This window comes from Carcharhinus amblyrhynchos, chromosome 1 (assembly GCF_965287045.1).
Source record: "Carcharhinus amblyrhynchos chromosome 1, sCarAmb.v2.hapA, whole genome shotgun sequence".
NCBI lineage: Eukaryota > Metazoa > Chordata > Chondrichthyes > Carcharhiniformes > Carcharhinidae > Carcharhinus > Carcharhinus amblyrhynchos.
This window is the reverse complement of record NC_137324.1, coordinates 44,148,254-44,174,668: the sequence shown is the minus strand read 5'-3', so window position 1 is coordinate 44,174,668 and position 26,415 is coordinate 44,148,254.

Below are 26,415 nucleotides of genomic sequence, written 5' to 3'. Positions count from 1 at the left end.
AAAGAAACAGGAGGTTACTCTTGAGTGAGATGGAGACTGGGTGACTAGCAAATTAGGTTCAAGTGGTAAACTCTGGCAAGTCTTTTTCACATTTAAATGTAGATTAAGAGTTAAACTCTGTCAACCTTCAAGTGAGTGAGTCAAGCTTGTTAAGCAGGGAACTGCCTGATAATGGCAGTTGTCTGTTAATCAGCTGAAAGTAGCTGGTTCAGCCAGAGTTAATTATTGTAGCAGGAAGGTAAACTAGATGGTAACACATCTATGTAACACATCTATGGTCTATGTAAAAAGCAGACTTTTCAACCTGAACAGTAGCAAGGGCACAAGGAGACTTGAGGCAGCAGACTATACCTGAATGAGACAGAGATTGAGTGAGAAGCAAATTAGATTCACACAGAAATCTGGTGCTGGGGTAAAGAGGTGCTTTCGGAAAGTTTTATTGCAACTCGAAAAATAAGTAAAGTATTAAGTGGATTCGTCAGTACCAGAAAGGTTTATCAATAGTTGCAAAGTTTATTAAGACCAAATAAAGGGTGGCATGGTTGCAGAGGGATCCGGGTTCAATTCCCAGCTTGAGCCACTGTCTCTGTGGAGTTTGCACGTTCTCCTTGTGTCTGCGTGCGTTTCCTCTGGGTGCTCCAGTTTCCTCCCACAGTCTGAAAGACGTGCAGCTTAGGTGCATTGGCCTTGCTAAATTCTCTCTCAGTGTACCCGAACAGGTGTCAGAGTGTGGAGACTAGGGGATTTTCACAGTAATTTTGTTGTAAAGTTAATGTAAGCCTACTTGCGACACTAATAAATAAACTTCAAACTTTAAAAAGTTAATATAAGTAAAATAAAGTTGAAACACGGCAGGAGAACTCAGTTACATGGAATTCAAGTCCTGTAAATGACCAGATGTGCGGGAAGTGTCACCATTCGCAGAAACTGGGTTTTGGGATTCAAGCAGCAGCTGGAGTCACTGTGGCACATCCATATCACACATCCATATCTGAGAGCTATGTGGGTAGCACATCCTAGGAGATGGTCCCACTGCAAGCTAAAAGAATGGTCACATTAAAGGCCGCGCAACACCAGGTTAAAGTCCAACAGGTTTATTTGAAATCACAAGCTTTCAGAGTGTTGCTTGAGGAAGGAGCGTGACCAAACGGGCCACGTAAAATGACAATCTATGGAGCACGCTGGGATAAATGGACAAGCTCTGAAACAGCAGACTGCAGTTTAAAAGACAGAGATAAACTGGCTGCAGCTCCAGATAACAAAGAACAAAGAACAACCCAGCACGGGAAACAGGCCCTTCGGCCCAACGAGCCCGCGCCGCCGCATCCTCCTACACCTACCCTGCCCTGTGTGTATGTGAGTGGAACCCCTGACTTAGCCAGATTCAGGGGAGAATAGTGTCAATTTGGTACACCAATCAGCCTAAGAGCACATCTTTGGGGTGTGGGAGGAAACCGGAGCGCCCGGAGGAAACCCACGCATCCACAGGGAGAATGCGCAAACTCCCACAGACACAGGCCCAAATCCATGTATCTGCACAGCTAGCAGTGATAGTCACTGAGCTGTTGCGGTGCCCGTCTACTGGTCCAGGATTAAGCACACACACCGACACGAAGTACTAGGCCACTCCCGGAACCTCCAAGAGCAGCCCACGCACGACCCACCGTGTGCATGCCCCTCGTTTGACAACAAGGTGGACCGACACCTGCGGAATAAAAAGACAAAAACGTTAACATATAAGTCTGCATTTCCGGTGTCTCCCGAGGCTCTGACCTTATTTAATACCCTCTACTATAACCCTCCATCCTTGTTTCGCCCATGTGTCTATCTAAGTAAACCTTAAACAAGTCCAACGTTCCTGCCTCCACCACCCTACTCGGTAGTGCGTTCCATACCCCCACGACCCTCTGCGTGAAGAACCTTCCTCTCATATCCAAATTATACTTCTCCCCCCTCACCCTTAGATCATGACCTCCCGTAATTGTACCCAATCTAGGGAGCAGCCTACCACTATTGACTCTATCTATTCCCTTCAGTATCTTATATACCTCTATTATGTCTCCCCTTAATCTCTGTCTTTCCAAGGAGAAAAGTCCCAGTTTCTCCAACCTTTCCTCGTAACTCAGTCCTTCCATGCCAGGCAACATCCTGGTAAACCTCCTCTGCACCCTCTCCAGAGTCTCCATGTCCTTCCGGTAGTAAGGTGACCAGAACTGGATGCAGTACTCCAAATGCGGTCTAACCAACGTTCTGTACAACTGAAGCATTAGACAGCAGGTCCTATACTCTATACCTCTTCCTATAAAGGCTAGCATTCCATAAGCTTTCCTCACAACCTTCTCCACTTGCGTCGCAACCTTCATAGACTTGTGAACCTGCACTCCCAGGTCCCTCTGTATTTCTATACTCCTAATCGGTCTACCTTTTATCACGTAGCTCCTCTCTGCATTATTCCTTCCAAAATGCATCACCTCACATTTGTCAGGATTAAATTCTATCTGCCACCTATCTGCCCAATGTACCAACCTATCTATATCCTGCTGTATCACCTGACATTCCACCTCAGTATCCGCCAATCCTGCCATCTTGGTGTCATCCGCAAACTTGCTGATCACGCTCTCTTCCAAGTCGTTTATGTATACTACAAAGAGAAGAGGTCCCAGTACTGAGCCCTGCGGCACACCACTGGTCACTGGCCTCCAGCCTGAAAAGGTCCCCTCAACAACTTCCCTCTGTCTCCTATTGCCCAGCCAGTTCTCAATCCACCTAGCTACCTGTCCTTGTATCCCATGTGCCTTAACCTTTTCTACCAGCCTACCATGAGGGACTTTGTCAAACGCCTTACTGAAATCCATACAGATGACATCAACGGCTCTCCCATCGTCAACCGTTTTTGTCACCTCCTCAAAGAATTCCACCAGATTCGTAAGGCAAGACCTCCCTCTAACAAAGCCATGTTGCGTATCCCTAATCAGATTGCAACGCTCCAAATGCTCATACATCCTACCCCGAAGTATTTTTTCCATTAATTTCCCTACCGCCGATGTCAAACTCACCGGTCTATAATTTCCAGGGTTATCCCTGCTACCTTTTTTAAACAGCGGTACAACATTAGCTACCCTCCAGTCTTCTGGGACCTCACCTGTGTCCAAAGAAGAGACAAAGGTTTGCGCCAGAGGCCCAGCAATTTCATCTTTCACCTCCCTAAGCAGCCTGGGATAAATACCATCAGGTCCTGGAGCTTTATCCGTCCTTACGCTACCTAAAAGCCTTAGCACTTCCTCCCTCATAATAGAAACATAACAAAGAACAGTACAGCACAGTACAGGCCCTTCAGCCTTCAATGTTGTGCCGAGCTATGTCCAAACCCAAGATCAAGCTATCCCACTCCCTATCATTCTGGTGTGCTCCACGTGCCCATCCAATAACTGCTTGAAAGTTCCTAAAGTGTCTGATTCCACTATCACAGCAGACAATGTATTCCACACCCCAACCACTCTCGAGTGAAGAATCTACCTCGGACGTCCCTCCTATATCTCCCACCATGAACCTTATAGTTATGCCCCCAGTGACAGCTACATCCACCCGAGGAAATAGTCTCTGCATGTCCACTCTATCTATCCCCCTCGTAATGGATATTTCCTGCCACTGATCTGCAGCTCCCTCCAAGACACTGCACGACACTGAACCCCTCTCCTTCGTGAATACCGATGCAAAGTATTCATTCAGGATCTCCCCCATTCCCTCCGACTCAATACATAACTCCCCACCTTTGTCCCTAAGAGGACCAATTTTCCCTCTAACCACTCTCTTGCTCCTAATATAGGAATAAAATGCCTTCAGATTTTCCTTAATCCTATCAGCCAAAGCCATTTCATGCCCTCTCTTCACCCTTCTAACTCCCCTTTTTAGCTCCCCCCTACTCTCTCTATATTCCTCCAGTGCACTCTCCGTACCTAGTTGTTTTAACCTAACATACGCCTCCCTCTTCTTCCTAACCAAGTCTTCGATACCCCCTGTAATCCATGGCTCTCTAATCCTACCTTTCCCATCCTTCCGCTTAACCGGAACATGCCTTTCCTGCAACATTTTCAGTTTGCCCTTAAAAGCCTCCCACTTGCCAACCGTGGACTTGCCAGCTAACAGTCCCTCCCAATCAGTGTCCTTCAGCTCCCTCCTAATCTGGCTATAGCACGCCTTCCCCCAGTTCAGCACCATCCCCTTCGGATGGCACTCACCCCTTTCCATTTTTATCCTAAAGTAGACGGACTTGTGGTCACTGTTAGCCACATGTTTGCCTACCTCAACCTCAACCACCTGCCCTGGCTCATTACCCAACACTAAATCCAGTATAGCCCCTTGCCTAGTCGGGCTAGTTACATACTGCTCTAGGGACCCTTCCAAAACACATTTTACAAACTACAGATGACTGAATACACAGGAAATAGGCCATCCCAAAGATAATGGACACTCTCTGGTCAAACAGACTTGTTTACCAGACAAAGGGGAGCCGTAACTCCTTATTTGGGAGAGAGGTATGTGACCTATGAGGCTCCAGCACCCTCAGGCATGTCCACTGGGGACACAGTAAGAAGTCTTACAATACCACGTTAATGTCCAACAAGTTTATTTGGTAGCCAACGTCACTAGCTTTCAGAGCGCTGCTCCTTCATCAGGTGAGTTGGACTTGTTGGACTTTAACCTGGTGTTGTGAGACTTCTTACTGTGTTTACTCCAGTCCAACAGCAGCATCTCCACATTGGGGCACACCCAGGGATTGATGTGGCAGCACCTGATTGGACTCTTATCGATCAGGGTGATCAAGTCTTCATCGATTGACTGACAAGAATTAGGGGATCACCCAAAAAGGACACAAAACCAAGGAGGATAAAAGCTGCTGCACCACAGAGGCTGTCTCTCTGACCCACAAACGATCTACAACAACGGTGACTGTCGCCAGCAATGACCAGCACGAAGAGGGCCATCACACCCGAGAAGAAAGGAAGACCAGAGCCAGAGTGCCAGACCAGACCAAAGAACCAGACTACTCAGAGGACTATGGAGACCAATGCACAGATAAAAGCCAATATCTGCTTGGGTACTTGCCAGTCATGCAAAGTTAAGTCAAGGTCTAGTATTGGACTTGAACTTTAGTAGTTTCTGTAAGATAACTTATTTTTGGTTGGGTGGCTGATTATTGATTGTGTGTTTTAAATAACTATTGGTTATACTAGCAAGAAGTCTACTCACAATTCTTTGTCCATCATATAAGTGTTAAAACAGACTGCGGCAGGCACGACAGGAACAACGCTCCAGAAGTTCGTGATTCCAAATAAATCTATTGGACTTTAACCTGATGTTGTGAGACTTCTTACTGTGCCCACTCCTGTCCAATGCCAGCATCTCCACATCATAGCAGAATGGGGGCAGAAAAGGGATGGGTGACTGTCAAACAGTCCAAGAAAACCAGGCAAATAGTGTTGAAGTCCCCTGAAATCCTGTTTGCCAATTAATTTCCAGTTTTGGGTGCTGGTGAGGGCATTGGTTCCTCTGAGGAGTGCAAGTTCATGGCACCAAGGTGATTCAGCTGTACAGGAGAGAAGAATGAGAGAAGAGCAATAATTAAAGGGGGATCCATTAATTACGGGAACAGACAGTTATTGTTGCTTCTGTAGCTGTGACAACATAAGAACATAAGAACATAAGAAATAGGAGCAGGAGTAGGCCATCTAGCCCTTCGAGCCTGCCCCGCCACTCAATAAGATCATGGCTGATCTGTTGTGGCTCAGTTCCACTTTCCTGCCCTCTCCCCATAACCCTTAATCCCCTCTCTTATCAAGAACCCATCAACCCGCTTCTTAAAAATATTTAGCGAGGCAGCCTCCACCACTTCAACGGGCAGAGAATTCCAGAGATTCACCACCCTTTGAGTGAAGAAGTTCCTCCTCAACTCCGTTCTAAACCGCCTCCCCCTTATCTTGAGGCTGTGCCCCCTAGTCCTACTGTCTTTTTTGAGCGGGAAGAGTCTCTCCACCTCTATCCTATCCATCCCATTCATCATCTTATACGTCTCAATGAGATCTCCCCTCATTCTTCTAAACTCTAACGAGTACAAGCCTAGTTTATTCAGCCTCTCCTCATAGCTCAACCCCCTCAACTCCGGTATCAGCCTAGTAAACCTCCTCTGCACTCCCTCCAGGGCCAAAACATCCTTGCGCAGGTGCGGCGCCCAAAACTGCACACAGTACTCCAGCTGCGGCCTCACCAATGCCCTATACAGCTGCAGCAAGACCTCCCTACTTTTATATTCAATCCCCCTCGCTATGAAGGCCAGCATCCCATTCGCCTTCCTGACCACCTGCTGCACCTGCAAGCTGGGTTTTTGCGACTCATGCACAAGGACCCCGAGGTCCCTCTGCACCGTCGCCTGCTGCAGTTTTTCGCCACGTAAGTAATAGTCCTTCCTACCATTCTTCCTACCAACAACAGGATGGTACGTTGTCTCTCTGGGACCAGGGTCAAGGATGTCATGGAATGGCTGCAGGAACTTCTTCTGGAGGAGGGTAATCAGCCAGCGGTCATGGCCCACATTAATGCTTAAGTGGGAAAGGGGAAGAGATCCTGAAAGTAAACTTTAGGGAACGAAGGCAAAGATTGAAAGTTAGGACTTCTAACACAGTAATCTCTGGATTACTTTCATTCTCACATGCTACTGAGCATAGAAATAGGAGAATTGAGTGATTGAACACATGGCTGGTTCTGGGGAAGATGAAATCTGTACAAGCAGTACGGTCTACATCTGAACAGGGCTGAGATGAAAATATTCACAACAAAGATTTTTAATGCTATTAGAGAGGGTTTAAACTAGATTGGCAGGGAATGAGAAGTTGAGAGCAAATTCAGAGAAGGAAATGGGAGATAGAAAATTAATGAATGACTTTGAAAAACAGAAGGAAGACAGGTTAAATTTAGTAATAAATGTAGCAATGTTAAAAAGTATATATAGAACATAGAACATAGAACACTACAGCGCAGAACAGGCCCTTCGGCCCACGATGTTGCGCCGACCAGTTAAAAAAAAATGACCCTCTAACCTAAACCAAACCCTTTCCATCCATAAACCTATCCACGATCTCTTAAACGCCCCCAAACTAGGCGCATTTACAACTGCAGCAGGCAGGGCATTCCAATCCCTCACCACCCTCTGGGTAAAGAACCTACCCCTGACATCCGTCCTATAACTACCACCCCTTAATTTAAAGCTATGACCCCTTGTGCTAGCTTTCTCCATCCGAGGAAAAAGGCTATCACTGTCCACCTTATCTAAACCTCTAATCATCTTATATGTTTCACTAAGGTCCCCTCGTAGCCGCCTTCTTTCTAACGAAAACAACCTCAAATCCCTCAGTCTCTCCTCATAGGACCTTCCCTCCATACCAGGCAACAGCCTGGTAAACCTCCTCTGCACCCTCTCCAAAGCCTCTACATCCTTCCTGTAATGTGGGGACCAGAACTGCACACAATACTCCAAGTGCGGCTGCACCAGAGTTTTGTACAGTTGCAACATGACGCTGCGGCTCCTAAATTCAATTCCCCTACCAATAAACGCCAAGACACCGTATGCCTTCCTAACAACCTTATCTACTTGATTCCCAACTTTCAGGGATCTATGTACACATACACCTAGATCCCTCTGTTCATCCACACTATTCAGAGTCCTCTTATATACTTTATATACTTATACTTTATATACTTGTATAAATTCAAGTATTGCAAGTAAAACTGATGAACTGAGGGCACAGATATACACATGGCAACAAGATGTGTCGGGTTACAGGAATAGCACAGGGGAGAGGGCCTGGGCAAGATACTCTGCCAAAGTCAGAAAAGTCCCACTGGGCCGAATGGTCTCTTCTGCACTGTTGGAATTCAGCGATTCTGTAATATCATCACTGAAACAGAATCTTGGCTCAAAAAAAGACAAAAGTGGCAGCTCAACATATCCGGGAGGATATAGACAGGGATAAAAAATGATGGGAGTGTATAATTACTGGTTAAGTAATCAATTACAGCTGCAAGGAGGGATGATATACTAAATGAAGTATCAAATTAGGTCATGTGGGATGAGCTCAGAAATAAAATAGGGACAGCCACCTTGCTAGGAGCATACTACAGGTTTCCAAAGAGTGGAAGGGAATTCGAAGAGCAAATATGTAAGTTCTTCGAATTATCATAAAAATAGTCTGAAGGACACAGAATTCCAGAACTGGGTTCAAGAGAACCTTTCTAACCAGCGTGTGACAAACCCAGCGGAAGGTCTTTTAATTGTAGATTTAGCCTTTGGAAATGAAACTGGGCAAGTTGGAGGCCCATTTTGAAGACAGTGACCATTATAGGCTTATATTTAGCATCATTATGGAAAAAGACAAAGACAGAAAAGTAGTAAAAGCCCTAAATTGGGGGAGACAAATTTTCCAAAGCTGAGAGCTCATTTATCAGGGGCATATGTTTGAAGTAATTAGTAGAAGGACAGAAGGAACTTAAAGAAATGCTTTTTTAGACAAAGGGGTGGTCGGCGTCTGGAATCCACTGTCCAATTTCATGGTTGAGGCACAAATGCTTAACTCATTTAAAAGGTTTCTGGATTTGCATTTGAAGTGCTGTAACCTAAGCTACCGACAAGGAACTGAAAGTAGGATTAAAATGAGTGGCTAATTTCTCTTTTCAGCCAGCACAGACACAATGGGTTGAATGGCCCCTTTCTATACCGTAACCTTGCTATCGTTCAGTGGCTCTAATTCTGTCACCTTCAACGAATATTCAATCCTTCCAACCCTGATTCACAGCGGCAGCGGTGTGTACCACCTATAAAGTTCACCGCAGCAATTCACCAAGGTGCCTCAGACAGTCAGTAATGTAGAAGTTTATTTTTTAGTCACAAATAAGGCTAACTGCAAGGAAGTTACAGTGAAATTCACTACAATCCAGCATCTGTTGGGTCAATGCGCCTAACCAGCACGTCTTTCAGAACGTGGGAGGAAACTGGAACAACTGGAGGAAACCCATGCAGACACAGGGAGAACGTGTAAACTCCGCACAGGCAATGACCCAAGCTGGGAATCAAACCCTGGTCTCTGGCACTGTGAAGCAGCAGTGCTAACCACTGTGCCACTATGCCATCAGTCTCTTCTAAATCCACGACCACTACCACTTAGAAGGGCAAGGGTAACAGGTACATGGGAACACCACCATTTGAAAGCTCCCCTCCAAGCAAATCAGCACCCTAACTTTGCAATATATTGCCTTTTCCTCATGTCACTGGGTCAAAATCCTGGAACTCCTCCCTATCAGCACTGTGCGTGTACATTTGCACTGCAACAGTTCAAGAAGATAGGTTATCACCTTCTCAAAGGCAATTAGGGCTTAGCAATGAACGCTCCCTTAGCTAGCAATACCAACATCACACGAATGATTTTTAAAAAATCCAATTCCTCTTATACTGGCCTCTTGCGAATTCCCAATTCTAATGTCTCTGCAATGTTTACATTTTGTGCAATGAAACATGAATTGTTTCATTTTGGTAGGAAAAACACAGAAAAAAATATCTAAAATAAAGAACACAATTCTTAAGGCAGTGCAGGAGTTCAGGCACCAAGGTGTATTTGTGCATAAATCATTGATGGTGCCAGGACAGGTTGAGAGAGCAATTAATAAGGCAGACAATATCCCATGCTTTATTAAAGAGGGCAACTTTGAATGTAATAATTGGATGTTGTGCGATAATGTCCATATGTTTTTACTGCAGTGATTGATGATAGACCTTTATTCTTAAAATTTAAGTGACCATTAAATTGACCAGTATTAGGAACATGTCCAGATGCATTAGAGTACATTATCCACATAATAAAGTGTTTTTCTACATTGAAAAATATTGAGATGTATCATTTGGACACGGTACTTTAATCTTTACATTGATTGGTAATCTAGCCATTTGTTCAGCCTTTTGAAGCAATGAAGCAAATTGCCAACATTTCCAAACTCTCAAAATATTATAATATATTCAGGTTTGGAGATGTTGTGGGAAATCACCGTTCAGAGTCAGATTTAAAGGTTCAACATGCAGTTTATTGGACAAAGCATTGGGAGAAGTGTTTGGCACTTTGCTGTGCTCAGGCACTTTCTCCATTTAAAAAAAGGCAGCTGAGCTTCTTTTATACATTTCAAAGAGTCGACAAGTACAGACATTAGTGCTTATCACATCATTAACATTAAGCAATTATCACATCATTAGCCAATTATGCCCCCCACCTCCACCCCCAGCAACGACTGACCTCGTTAACAAAACTTATTGTTTCGGCCCAGCTTTACCTTAAGCTAGGTTGGTCATCTGGACCTTAAATTCTGGTTTTTTGTTTGATCCATAGTAATTAAACAATAGTTTAGTTCATTGTGCAATGTCAATACGTAAGTCAGCACGTTTTAATGTCTTTCCACAGGGTCCATTTTGTACCAGGTAACCATCTTGTATCTTTTAATTTCAGGATTCCCTCTGGCAGCATCTCACTTTTACTCCAACAATTCCCCCTTTTGATCAGGATAATGCTCTAATAATCTGATGGATCAACAATAGCAGCATCATGGGTCTGGTAATTGATATGCTTGATCCGTAACTAACAGGTCACGCATTCACATGTAAACTTCCACCTTCTCGCCCTTTCCTTCATTGTCGTCATCTTCCTTGGCACCTTCAAGTGTTCCCATTAGATGTTCTTTTTCGGTGACTACACTGGCCCCTGGCACGATCTGAGCCATCATGACTTTACAGCAGACGCTAAAACATCTGATATTCAGGCAGCAGACAATTATTATTATGATGAGAATAATCAGTCCATGCATTAAATAAGACCCCCAGGATCTCCCCAATAACCATTCGAACGAGCTATACCCCTTCTTAGGGCCTTGTCTAAAGTCATCGAGCTACTTTCTTATGTCACTAATAGCTTGGGTGATGTTGTAAGATTCATCTGTAACATGTGTTATACATTTGTCTTCTATCATTGTGCATACTCCTCCCTTTCATTCCCTGGAGCTCCAGAAAAAAGGATCGGTGGGGCTTATTAGTTCCACACATCTTCCCTGTATACCCCTTTTCTATTTGCCTGTCTGTCCTTTACAGGGTGCATCCAAGATATCCACCACACAGAAGTCATGGGGGGTCCACTCAGGGTTGGTCACAAATAGGGCATCTACAGATTAGCCTGGTGGGTAACACACGGTTCGATTACCGTGTAAATGTACATGAGCTTTGTAGAATAAGTTATCTTCTAGTCCTGTCAATCTTACAACCATGACAACATAAAATGGCGCAATTATATATGCTATCTTAGACACGTAGGTAGGTAGCGATATGATCGGTGCAACTTGTAGGCCAAAGGGCCTGTTTGTGCTGTAGTTTTTTCTATGTTTCTATGTTTGCAACAGGCAAGTATTAATCTTATTACTCTATATTAACAACTTCCCAAGGGTTGTATTGCCAACCCAAATGCTTCAGTTAATTTTGCTTGTAGCCATCACCTGTTTTGGGGAAAGCACTCTGGTTACTTTATGGCTTACTTGTTAGTATCACTCATTCGTTTCTTTGTATAATTTCAGCTGAGTCCAATGTTTCCATACACCTTTCCCCCTTATGCCCTGACAGGCACAAGCATCTCCACTGATTATGACCTCATATGGGCCATTCCATTTTGGCACAAATCCTGGTTTTTACCATGACACGACATCCCACCATCGGGACATCAGGGAGCATTTCAACTCTCTCTGTGCATCTCTTTCTTCCTGATTGTCTCTTACTAATTTACACATCCCTTTTAGTTGGGTGCTTAGTTCCAAAACATATTGTTTAATTTTGTCTTTTAGTGGGCCTACGTCAGCCCCACGTGTTATGATGTTTTCACCCTTCCTGTCTCTATTCATAAGGGATTAATTCGGTTGTCGGGTTTGTCGTGGCTTTTAACTTCATTAATATAATAGATAATTCTTCTGTCCACATTTTTCCTGATGTTTGCATGGCCTTGGCCAGGGGAATTCTTAAGGGCTCTGTTCATGCATTCTACCATTCCAGAACTCTGCGGGTGGTAGGGGATGTGGATTTTTTGTTTTATTCCCATCAGTTGGCATACTATAGTTATGACCTTTCCGGTGAAGTGCGTCCCTTGATCCGAATTAATTTGTATGGGTATTCCCCACCTAGGTATTATCTTCTCCACCAATATTCTAGCCACTGTGGTAGCAGTGCAATTTCTGGTAGGGGACGCTTCTACCCACCTGGTAAACTGGTCTATGATAACCAAACAATAGGTTTTGCCGTGGGATTGTGGAAGTGGAATTGTGGTAGTGGCCCTGTGAAATCTATTTGCAGATGTTCCTAGGGTCCCTTTGGTCGCGGCTGGCGTTCCATCCTAATGTTTATGGGTCAACGGGGGTTGTATTATGCGCATGTCATGCATTGGTGACAATGTTGGGCTATGTCCCTCCCTTTCCACCCCCATTCTTTTCCTACACTAGTTGCCATGGCCTCTATTCCCACATGTGAGCGTCCATGGTGTAGTTCCAAGAGGGTATTTTGTATGCACTCCGGCACCATTATCTTGTCATTGTGTCTCCAAAGGTCATCAGTCCCTCTGATCTCAACCCTTTCACCAGTGCAGTTTTTCCCATCTAGTCCTCACAATCTTAACATTGCTATCCAATTTCCTCTCAGGTGAACAACCCTAACTTCCTCAATCTATCCATGTAACTGATTAACCTCTCAGTAATTCCTCTCAATTTTCTCGGCAGCTCCTCTCAATGAGCCAAAGTTTTCCCAGAGAATGGTGCCCAGAATGGACATGAGTTGAAACCAAGCTAGTTTTATTAAAAGGTTTATCAAAACTTCAGCCATTACCTCACTGAATGACAATACTAGCTTAACGGGATAAATGACCATCTCAAATTCTTATCTTCCTTATTTGAAGATTAGATGCAAAACAACAATAACCACATTGGTCTTTAAGGGGCTTAAGGTTGAAGCAAGTTTGGCTCTATATTTAACCCATCCTATATCTGACTAGAGTCCTTCATCGCCCATGACAAAATATATGCTTCCCTACTATCGTCTCCGATCTTACAAATCCCTTGCACCCCCCCTTTACTCCCCCCGCCCCGCCCTCCATAGTAAGCCAAATTTTGACCTTAATATGAAAATGCCAATTTAAAGTTGAGATATCATTTGCAAAAACAATGCAACAGGATAATTGCAGGATTACAAAAACAAACAGTTTAAGCTCCAGACTTCTAATATTTCTTAAACAATTTCCTCTGGAAGTAATTTTAAGGCATCAAAGCAATTGAGGACAATGAATAATATAGGCAAGATAGAATTCAAAGAAAATGTGTTTCCAAAGTCCCAACAGTACAGTTGTTCCAAAGCAATATGGGCTTTACCAACATAACCTTGCGTAAAGTTAATCTAGAATCAAGGTATGTGTGAACACAAAATTGGAGCAAGAATTCTTCAAGCACTCTTACCACTTCAATCTGGTGACAACTCAGCCCCAGGGACTGGATTCAGATTATTGTTCCAGTAATTGTTGTCATAGTTTGAATCAAATAACAATTTTCACTGACTTTCTGGCTGCAGCTGGACATCTATTCATTTGTATATAATCCTATCAAAAGACATTGCTTTCCCCACTAAAATCACATGCCATACAGTCCAATCTTTATGTGATATACTCTTACCTAATATCTAATTTGATCATTTGTTTGCGTGCAAGTGCCGCACTACAGTACTTCACAAAATACCACTACCCTTCCTACAAAGAAATGCATTCAAATGTTTAGCACCAACGTTTAGCAGCATGTGCAAGTTATCTGGGTGGGGCTAAAATTCTGAACAAACTTGTTGTCTAGCCCTCATGATGTCTAATCAGCAACTCAAAATGCTACACCAGTAATACAATAGTTCTGTGCATTTTTACAGAAAAAGATCTGCATGTAAGTAATAAAGCCAAGCAAATATTTTAGAAACTGAGCTCTGGATATGGTTAAATAATGACTACTCAAATTAGTTTTTAAACCTAAGTTAAATTCAGATTTTGCTGTACAGCACAATTCCACAAATTGAAAATCTGTTCAGTAAGAGTACTTCTAACCAGTGATATCTCTTAACTACATTCCCTTCGTCCACCAAGTAACAAGGTTGCAAAACAGAATTAGAATAGTACCAAAGAGCAAGAGCTCCACATATTGCATTATATAATCGTAACTATATCTGAACCCACAATATGATCTTATTTCAGTTAATTTGAGTCGTTTTTCGAGCAATAACGTGAAGACAATTTGGGCTTAAATTTACAGAAAGAATTTTATTGGCCATAGAGATGGGGTTTGGGTTCCCTAAGTAGTATGGCATAAAAAGTTGATTTGCCAACCCTTTTGAAAAAGTTGATTTGCGAAACCTTTTATAGTTTTGACCTTTGAAGACTGTTAATCCATACTGCAAGGTATCTAAGAGAACTAGAGGGCACAATCTCAAAATAAGGGGGAGGGCACTTTAGAACAGAGTTGAGGAGGAACTTTTTCACTCAAAGGTTTCTCATGTTCTCATGTCCAGCTAATTGATGTATTAATAATATCCCTGCCTTTTTTTGCTTTGTCTTTCATTTCCCCATCTACCCACTTTCTCTGTTGTTCTAAGGTCTGAGAAACATCCCAACCATTCCTTTGCACCTTCTTAATCAATGAGTGTCTGTCTGTCATATATTTATCAATAAAGGACCCCGCAGGTCACCACTTAGTTTCCTTACCTGCCATCTTGCAGGCTTCTACATCCCCTCATTGGGGTTCCTATTTATACTCACGACCACGATTACTTTCTCAGCAACATGTTTCCTCCACCGGAGCCCATCTCTAGTTCCTTACTGCACCACTTTACAACATAAGAGACAAATACACAAACTTTTATGCAAACGGATGGCAAACTCTGTGTTTGTTCGCCACTACAGAGTTTGATGCTAAATGACCTTTATCACTTGTGCTTCACGATCCTAAGTGCCTTGGTGCCTCTATGCCCACTTCAGGGTCCTGACCTTCGCGTGGGGGATTTCCCAGCTTAACAACCAGTCTAAGGCTGCACGTTTGAGACAGGTACTTCCTTGTCCTTAGTTGATCAGCACAAGCAATCAATTCCTGTTTCTATCTGATAATCCGATAAATTCCCCTAATTTTCTCCTGTGCATTGTTGGCTCAGTCTGACTCCCACAGTTCAATAATCTCTACTCCAGTTCACCGATCAAAGCCAACCGATCAACTCACCAGCAGTGAGAGCTTGCCGACTGCGCCAATTTGTTGTGAGAAATCACCACTTGGAGTCAAATTTAAAGTTTCAACAAGCAGTTTATTGGACAAAGCTCTGGGAGAAATGCTTGGCACTCCACAGTGCTTGCAGTCACCTTCTCCATTTAAAAAAATGGCAGTTGAGCTTCTTTTATACATTTCAAAGAGTCGATAAGTACAGACATTAGCAATTATCACATCATTAACATTAAGCAATTATCACATCATTAGCCAATTATGCCCCCCCGCCCCAGCAACGACTGATTTTGTTGACAAAACTTATTGTTTTAGTCCCGCTTTATCTTAAGCTAGGTTGATCATCTGTACCTCAAAATCTGTTTTTTTCTGTCTGTTGCGTAGTAATTTGACAATGACAGGATTTAGTTCATTGTGCAATGTCTATGCCTAAGTCAGCACATTTTAATGTCTTTCCACAGTGTCCATTTTGTACCAGATAACCAACGTGTATCTTCTAATTTCGGGATGCCCTCTGGCAGCGTCTCACTTTTACTTCAACAGAGTGATGCACGTGTATCTGAGCTTCTGGGGCTCCATTTATTCTTCTCAGCAGGGGTTGTCTATTTACCTGTTCAAGGGGGAGTGTGGCTGACATTCATGAGCAGAACCGGGACAGTGACTGAGTGAATGGAGGCTGCTTAGGCATCCACCACTCAGGCCTACTTTGGGAACTGATAGCCTTGGTGCCACAGGGTGAAAATATGGTGAGTATCTGGGTTGAATTAAGAAGTGGGAATGTGATGTTGGGAAATCATCTGACTTGTGACTCCCATCTTGGAGAGGAACATTTGGATTCCAAGGGCTAAGTACAAGGAAAGATCACACATATAATTTCTGGAATTTAGGAGATAAGGTGTGATTTGACTTTTTTAAAGTATAAAGTTTTTAAAGTATAAGTTTTAAGGTTTTAAGGAGAATAGATAGGTAAAGTTAAAGTTAAAGGTAGAAAGGGAGAAATTATTTTCACTGGTGACTCGAATGTATTGAATAAAAATTAGATCCAGGCTTTTCAGAAGAGAAGTTAGGAAGCAATCTACACACAAAAAATTGCAGAAGTTTGGTACTGTCTGCAACAAATTACAATTCCCCTTAGATCGATTTTAAATTTGACAGTGATATATTTTTGTGAAACAAAGATATTAATGGTTATGGAGCAAAGGGAAGTATATGGAATTAGGTTGAAAATCTGCCATGATAAAACTGAGTGGTAAAACAGAGTTGAAGGTTAAAATACCTACTTCTTCAACATTTCTATATCTGCACCATATTTAAACTTTAAAGAAAATCATACATTTGGGCGGTATGGTGGCACAGTGGTTAGCACTGCTGCCTCACAGTGTCAGGGACCTGGTTTGATTCCTGGCTTGAGTCACTGTCTGTGTGGAGTTTGCATGTTCTCCCTGTGTCTGCGTGAGTTTCCTTCAGGTTCTCCGGTTTCCTCCCACACTTCAAAAATATGCAGGTTAGGTGATTTGGCCATGCTAAATTCTCCCTCAGTGTACCCAAACAAGTGCTGGAGTGTGGCGAATAGGAGATTTTCACAGTAACTTCATTGCATTGTGAATGTAAGCCTACTAGAGACTAATAAATAAATCATTGCTTTTACAAAGACATCATCAGTTCAATTGTGTAACTGGTAGAATTCCACATTATAGAGGTGGCTGACGAATTGATTTCATTGCAATTGCATTGCACAGTTTGCATGTTTTCACATTTTCCAGGTTGACTTTGTTGTCCTCACTACTGTTTTTCTCAAGTTAGGGCAAACTTGGCCAGAGCTGCCATTAGTCTGGAAAACAGAAGACACACTTCTCTAGAAATGTGATTGATTCTACCTTCCTTTCCTTGACATGGAGCGCACAATCAGCAAGAAATGCTCTAAACAGTGGTCCGGCTGAGACCAAGTGATGTGACCATATTAGGTAAAGGATGATATTTAATCTACCAGCCTTTATGTTTTGAACACTATCCATCCATTAAAAATGGAAACTAAGACACTGAAGCAGTGCTTTTAGTTTTTAACCATCCATTATGTTTCTGCTTGCTGATGTTGACTAATTTTCTCAATAATAAAACATGATACAATTTATAATATCCTCAAATGTTATGAGCATGAAAATATCAAATATCTAACAAAGACAATCTGTTTGATACTAATATTCAGGATCTGTGTTGCAACATATATTTATCTTAATGTTTTAAAAATATCCACAAGAAGTATATTTTCACCATGATGGTAATGTATTTAAATACCTTAAGCTTTGTGCAAATCAGAAATGAAGAAATTCTTGAATGTTAAATTTGATCTATTGTAAACTTATATTTTCAATCCAGGTGCAGGAATGTACATTAAATTCTTCTTTCGTTTGCTCTCTGCGGTGTATAATTGAAATGCAAAATGCATGAAAACTGTGTTGAGCTGATGGATGCAGGCATGGCTAATGATGTACCACGGAGCGTGACATTTGCTGGAGTATTTTTAGATCCATCATTGTACTTCATGCTTACTTGACATCTGTAACACTTAGCAGCATGGACTCCAGCTCTGAGCAAAAGTCAGAGAAGCTCCCCTGCTTGACATATTCATGCCTTCCCAGAAATCCATTATGGTGTTGTCAACTAGCTACACTGACTGAAAGGTGAAGTGTCCAAAATCATGTGACTTCCAACCACCTGATGAACCCTCAGGGAATGAGGCTTAAGAGACAGAAATTGATGAGCAGTGAATTTATTTACGCTGCTGAGCACCACTGTGTTTCATTGATCCCAAATGCTAGGGCTACCTTTTGCTTAATAAAAGGCGTGAAAAGAGGACTTGATGTTTGAAGGTGTTGTTCTTTGATGTATCAAAGCTTAAGTCATTCAGATACCACAGGGTAAAGCAGACGATAGATGCAAACATAACATTCAAAATCACAGAGGGCAGATTTTCAGGAATGTGATTAAAGTTACTGCTCTTTGAACTTTTTTTTGAGTTTCTTTCTCCAGCGCTTGCTCTGGTATTGAACTAGATGGATGCTACTCTGCAACAATGGGTATAAAAAATGCAAAGCTGTACAAGGTTTTAAAGCAAAATGAAAGAGAAAAATCTAAATAACCGCTAACTTATTTATACTATATATCATAATGAAGAGTGCAGGAGGGCATGCCAGGAGCAGAACTGTGCATTCCCCTGGTGAAGCCACAACACAGGATTACTTGCATACAAATCAGTGGAAGTAGATGTGATAGACAAAGCGAAGCAATCCCACAACCGATAGATCTGATCTAAGCCCTGCAGAGCTGTCATACGCAATGTGAATGATGGTGCACAATTAAACAAGTAACAGGAGGAGGAGGCTCCACAAGTATCCCCATTCTCAATGACAGAGGAGCCCAACACATCAGTGCAAAAGACAAGGCTGAAGCATTTACAACCATCTTCAGGCAGAAATATTAAGTGGATGATCCATCTCAGCCTCTTTCTGAGGTCTCCAGCATTACAGATGCAAGTCTTCTGTAAATTTAATTCATTCTCCATGATAGCAAGAAATGTCTGAAGGCACTTGATACTGAGAATGCTATGAATCCTGATGGCAATAGTAAGAACATAGAACAAAAAACAAAGAATAGTTTGCACAGGAAAAGCTCTTCAGTCCACCAAGCCTGCACCAACACAGAACACCTTTCTAAACTAAGACTTTTTGGCTCTACGCAACCCGTATCCCTCTATTTCCTGTCTATTCATGTATCTGTCAAGATGCCTCTTAAACATTGCTATTGTATCTGCTTCTACCACTTCCTCTGGCGGCACATTGCTGATACTCACTACTCTCAATGTAAAAAGCTTACCTCTCACATCTCCTTTAAACTTTCTTCCCTTTACCTTAAACCTATGTCCGGTAGTAATTCACATTTCTACTCTGGGAAAAAAGACTCCGACTATCTGTTCTATCCACAGCTCTCAAAATGCTGACATTTCTTTTCTTAGAAAGAACATAAGACTAGGAGCAGGAATAGACTAGCCTAGTGTGTGTGTGTGTCTGAGGAGCCGTCTGTCATGCAAAAGAGGTTTAATGACCTCAGAAGATCAGCAAAGCAGTTTGATAGCAGCAAACAGTTGTTATTGCATTTTAGACACTTTTCAGACTCCAAATCAATGTTCACCTTAAATGAGTAGTCACACTCATAAGGATAGAACTGTGTGAAGTGAATGCACATGTAAATAGACCCCTTCACGTGGAAGCACATACCATAGGTGTAAAATCTTATATATTGTATCCCCATTCTCTCAATATCAAGTCTGTTAAAAAATTTCCAGTATTCAGCTCAACTGGTCTGTGCCTGAAAGTAATACATTTTCATTCTCTGTCATGAGAAAGATGTAGAAGGAAAAAGTGAGTAGTATAGGTCACATAAAATGAAAAGGTGCAGAGGCAGATAATCTCCACTAATAGCCAAAAATTGACATATGGTATTCAAGTCTTATATCACCAGACTGAGAGACTGAGAGACAAGTATGTAACACATTCTAAAATGACCAGGACACTATGGACAGACTTTTACTGCCCAAGGTTCACATGATCCTGCCCAAAGCCAACGGAGAATGCTGTTTCCCGTGCCTCGCCCGTTCCCAGAATCAGGGCCAGAGTGCTGATAAAATTCCGGCCGATGTTGGAAAGTTGCAGGGTTTTTTAAATGGCCATTGCCTGTCTCAAAAGAAGATGCCAGCTATCAAAATAATTCAGTTACTCTGCTCCAGCTGCTTCACCACTTCTTACAGAGTGTATAATCCAACATATTTCTCCCTCTCTTTAACTCTACAGAAGAGTCATACGGACTCAAAATGTTAATTCTATTCTCTCTCCGCAAATGCTGCCAGCAAGATTTTTTCCAATTCAGTCACTGTTGTATTGCAATAGCGGATCCCGGTTCTCAAGCAATAGTCCTTACCACAGATGGTGCAAGTGTAAATTACAGGGCCACAAGATTTTCCCACATAACTCTTGAAGGCTAATACACATTTCATTCTCATCTTTTTCTCTGTCACTCTCTTTCACTCTCTTTCTTCGTTTATCTCTCTCTCTCTCAGTCATCTCTCTTTAGCCTTTTTTATGATCTATCCCATGGAAAATAAGAATTCCACAAGCCAATTCTTTTGTTGATCTCTGACAAGCAGTTTCCTAATTCCATTGCTAATGAAAGAACAGTTGGTTCTCCAAAGATCCTGCCTTCCCTCAGGAAAGCAGCTCCAGTAATTGCTCTGTTCATTCCCACTGAGTGCCTTTGTTGAAGGAAAAGATCAACAGGTTAGGACTGCTGAAATTCCAGAGAAACAGACTGTCATGGGTTCTATCCCAGTCCCTAGAAACTTTAATGTCTTGTTGTTGTTTATCCCCAAATGGTACAGAGAATTGTTAGGGGGACCTGGGGGTGCAAGTGCACAAGTCTTTGAAGGTGGAGGTACAGGTGGAGAAGGTTGTGAAGAAAGCTTATGGTATGTTAGCCTTTATAGGAAGGGGTATAGAGTACAAGAGCCGGCGTCTAATGTCGCAGTTGTATAGAACGTTGGTTAGGCTGCGTTTGGAGTACTGCATCCAGTTCTGGTCACCTTACTACCGGAAAGGCGTGGATACCCTGGAGAGAGTGCAGAGGACATTTACCAGGATGCTGCCAGGTATGGAAGGACTGGATTATGAGGAAAGATTGGGCAAATTGGGGCTGTTTTCCCTAGAAAGACGGAGACTGAGGGGAGATCTAATAGAGGTATATTAGATTATGAAGGGTATAGATAGAGTAAACAGTGGTAAGCTTTTTCCTAGATTGGAAACACACATTACGAGGGGCCACGGGCCTAGGGTGAGGGAGGCGAGGTATAATTTAGATGTTAGAGGGAGGTTTTTCACACAGAGGGTTGTGGGGGTATGAAATGCTCTGCCAAGCAAGGTGGTGGAGGCAGGCATGCTGGAGTTGTTTAAGAGATACTTAGATAGGCACACGAGCAGGATGGAGATGAACGGATATAGGAGACTCTTTTAAATAAGGTTCAGGAGCCTTGGGACATCCCTGGGAATCAATTGATTCCTATGGACCTTCCAACATATTTTCTGGCTCACTTGTTTTACTTTTGAGCTTCTGGGGATTCCCTTGCATAAGGATGTGCATGTTATTGATGTTTTTCTCTTTTAATCCACAGATGCTTCGGTCCGCCCTGTTGTCCAACAAGGGGCATACATGCGATGGGTCGTACGAGGGCTGCTCTTGGATGTTTCGAGAGTAGCCTAGTGCTTCACGTCGTTAGTGTACGCTTAAACTGGACCAGATGCTGGGCAACACAACAGCTCAGTGACTATCACTGTTTGCTGTGCAGACACATGGATTTGGGCCAGTGTCTGGGAGTTTGCGCATTCTCCCCGTGCTTGCGTGGGTTTTCTCCAGGTGTTCCAGTTTCCTCCCACACCCCAAAGATGTGCTATTAGGTGGATTGGTGTAACAAATTGTCCCTGAATTAGTCTCCCCTCAATCTGGTTTCCAATGTGGAGTGTCATAAGCATCGACAAGGGTCATGGGTGGAGAGGGGACTCACAATGTTGAAATGGCAGCTCGGGCTCATTGGGCTGTTTCCCGTGCTATGTTGTTCTTTGTAGATTCAAGTACAGAGAGAAATAAAGAAGTCACAATATAAATACATGGTTCGTTTCAAATAATTTTTTTTTAAATTTCTTAATTTGCACACTCTCTTGAAATTCTTAAAGTTTGTCGGATTTGGATCATGTCCCTGAATATTCTGAATAAAACAGTAATTGCTTCTGGAATAGGAAAGTATATAATGACCTTGGACTTAAGTATGGGGAAAATCAATGGTTATTTCAGAGGTGGGATGGTAAGAATTGGATTAGACAGTGTTAGAAATGTCCTGAAAGTCTTTCATTCAACTCTCTCCCTCGTTCTGTTTGAGGTTCATAAGAACATAAGAACATAAGAAATAGGAGCAGGAGTAGGCCATCTAGCCCTTCGAGCCTGCCCCGCCATTCAATAAGATCATGGCTGATCTGTTGTGGCTCAGTTCCACTTTCCCGCCCTCTCCCCATAACCCTTAATCCCCTCTCTTATCAAAAACCCATCAACCCGCTTCTTAAAAATATTTAGCGAGGCAGCCTCCACCACTTCAACGGGCAGAGAATTCCAGAGATTCACCACCCTTTGAGTGAAGAAGTTCCTCCTCAACTCCGTTCTAAACCGCCTCCCCTTTATCTTGAGGCTGTGCCCCCTAGTCCTACTGTCTTTTTTGAGCGGGAAGAGTCTCTCCACCTCTATCCTATCCATCCCATTCATCATCTTATACGTCTCAATGAGATCTCCCCTCATTCTTCTAAACTCTAACGAGTACAAGCCTAGTTTATTCAGCCTCTCCTCATAGCTCAATCCCCTCAACTCCGGCATCAGCCTAGTAAACCTCCTCTGCACTCCCTCCAGGGCCAAAATATCCTTGCGCAGGTGCGGCGCCCAAAACTGCACACAGTACTCCAGCTGCGGCCTCACCAATGCCCTATACAGCTGCAGCAAGACCTCCCTACTTTTATATTCAATCCCCCTCGCTATGAAGGCCAGCATCCCATTCGCCTTCCTGACCACCTGCTGCACCTGCAAGCTGGGTTTTTGCGACTCATGCACAAGGACCCCGAGGTCCCTCTGCACCGTCGCCTGCTGCAGTTTTTCGCCACGTAAGTAATAGTCCTTCCTACCATTCTTCCTACCAAAGTGGACCACCTCACACTTGCCAACATTAAATTCCATTTGCCATTTCCTGGCCCATTCGCCCAGCCTCTCCAGGTTCTCCAGGTTCGCCCAGGTTCTGAAGTCTCGCTTTCCTTTCTGGGCTTCTTAACCTCAGGGGAATCCATTGCAGGTTCTCTGGGCCCTTCCGAAGAATGAAATGATGATGTACAGAGTATATTATCACAATTCGAGACAGAATAATGAGAATATAATAGAAGGGACCCCCTTGCCCTATCCAAGCACCTGTATCTTCCCTTTGACATGCCTCTGGTTAATTGAAATGCAGACATGAGCCTGAGTGTAGCATTTCACCAGCTAATTGGCGGTACCCCACATTAGTGTGGGTGGTCACTGAAAAGTTGCCCTTTGTAACCCAAGAAGCCAGATAGTACATTGATCTGCATTTTGAAAGAATCTTCTTCTTCTTCGGCAATTCCTCAGAGTCAAGGATGACTTGCTTCCACACTGAGAATGAGATCTCAGGTAAATTGCACAATCTACAATTTATGTCACAAGTAGGGGAGAGGGTGGATGAGGAGCAATAAGGAAAACCTCTAACCCCCATTGGAGCTCTCCAGAGGACCTCCTGTCACTGACCCCCACCACTGCCCACAGCACGGTTCCAGCTATCCCAGGGTGTCATGGGTAAAGGCCAGGGTACTGCCCAGCATTTCTGTCTCCCCACGGTGGTTATACTAACCCATGTGCCTCCAGTGGATTACCTTTGCCTGGCTCCCATTCTTGAAAACAGTTGTAAACCTGACCAACATGATGGCAAGGGCAGAACCTCATTATGCCACAGGGTTAAGGGAGGGTGTGAGGGTAGAATTGGAAAATGAGTATCTCAAGGTTTTGTGCCCAGATCGCTGTTTGCACTCGCTGTGAATGTGGGCGCAAAATTGTGGTAATTTCTAATGAATTTTGGCAAGGATGTGCCATTCCCTGTCTAAGAAAGCATTTGGCGAAATGACTGAAGCAATACTGTCATTTGAAGGGACACTGTTGGATTTCAATCAATATAAGTTGAATTGGCATGTCAAGTAAAGGTTTTTATTTCAGCTGGTTTGACAGTAGTTTTGTCAAGTTTAGTCAGTGGTAAAATTTGGGAGGGCTTGCTCCACTGACATAGGTTGGTTGGGCTGAACCCCAAACTGAAAGCCGCAGATCCTATCCCACATCACATCAAGCCGAACCACATCTAGGTAATTCAAAGGTGCTGCCTTGATACTAAATATCACAAGCAACTGTCTACCTCACCGAAAGAGCCCATCTCAGAACCAAAGCAAAATGAAAACTTTTAAATCTCCAGCTCTGAAAGGAACAAAAGTGGTTTCTTAATTAAGGCAATCATTACCTTAATTAGCTTAGTTTTAGCTAAATCCTTGGTCCTGTCGGGTGGCTCAGGAGAACTCATGTCATCATTCAGTTGATGAGATTTCTCATCCGGTCTTAGAAGGTTGTACTGGATAAAATTATGCGATTAGTCCAGGAACTCCCTGGACATTCACTCGTGATAGTGAAGGGGCAAATTTTGCATAATTGGCAAAAAAAACCCATGAGGGCAGATAAAGAGAATTTTGATTAAAACTCAAGTGCTTGTTAGGATCATTTTCTTGAAAGGGAGAACTGCAAGCAAGTTCAACAAGAACTTTCAAGAGAGAATTGGATAAATATTTAAAAGAGGAAATATTTCCAGGACGATGGGGAGAAGGTAGAGAAGTGGAGCTATTGGTACTTTTTTCAGAGAACTGGTAAAGATACGGTGGGCTGAATGACCTCAATTTTTTTGCCAGATTTTACCATTAACATAATCCATTTCAGACTGTGTACACATGTTTTAATCCTAAATGATGTCACAACTTTCAATGCATATTCTTATTGGTTCAAAATGAATATAAAAACACTCAGATTTGAGATAACATGATTTGGTTTTTAAAATCATAGAAACATATAGTGCGGAAGAGGTTCTTCAGCCCATTGAGTCCGCACATTACAAATACCTGAACTCCCATCTATATTCCATCTGCCAGCACTTGGCCCATCACCCTGAATGTTATGATGCGCCAAGCGCTCATCAGGTACTTCTTAAAGGATGTGAGACAACCCCTCTCCACCACCCACACAGGCAGCACATTCCAGACCACCACCACTCTCTGGATAAAATTGTTTTTCCTCAAAGCCCCTAAATCCCCTGCCCCTCACCTTGAGCCTATGAGGTGGACGGTGGCTCAGTGGTTGACACTGCTGCCTCACAGTGCCAGGGACCTGGGTTTGATTCCTGGTTTGGGTCACTGTCTGTGCAGAGTTTTCGTGTTCTCCCCGTGTCTGTGTGAGTTTCCTCCAGGTGCTTTGGTTTCCTCCCACAGTCTGATGCATTGGCCATGCTAAATTCTCCCTCAGTGTACCTGAACAAGTGCTGGAGTGTGGCAACTATGGGATTTTCACAGTAACTTCACTGCAGTGTTAATATAAGCCTACTTGTGACTAATAAATAAAATAAATGTCCCCTCATGACTGATCCTTCAACTAAAGAGAACAGCTGCTCCTTATCCACTCTGTCCATGTCCCTCATAATCTTGTACAGCTCAATCAGGTCGCCCCTCAGTCTTCTCTGCCCCGGTAAAAACAAACAAAGCCTACCCAACCTCTCTTCATAATTTAAATGTTCCATCCCAGGCAGCATTCTGGTGAATCTCCTCTGCACCCCCAGTGCAATCACATCCTTCCTATAATGTGGCAACCAGAACTGCACACAGTGTCTAGCAGTGTCCAGTATCACCAAAGTTCTATACAACTCCAACATGACTTCCCCACTTTTGTAATCTATACCTCGACTGATAAAGGCAAGTGTTCCATATGCCTTTTTCACCACCTTAATAATATGCGCTTCCGCCTTCAGAGATCTGTGGACAATTATGCCAAGGTTCCTTCATTCTACAGAACTTCCTAGTGTCTTACCATTCATTGAATTCTTCCTTTGGAAGTTCTTTCCTGCAGTGAATTCACTCTTGTATTTTGGCGTATGCAATATGATTGCATAACCCTGCTAATTTCATTTCATTGTTTTACTTGTTATAGTAAGTCCCCTGTTTCAATGCACTTTATAGAAAGTTTATTGTAGTAGCTACAAGTTGCAGGTACAACTCTACTTCAGATCCCCATATACTGTGTCCTTCTTTCAACTTCACACTGATATTAATTTATTAACTACTGCCGCCTTCTGGATTGAAAGACAATACACCGCATGAAGTGACACAATTTTTG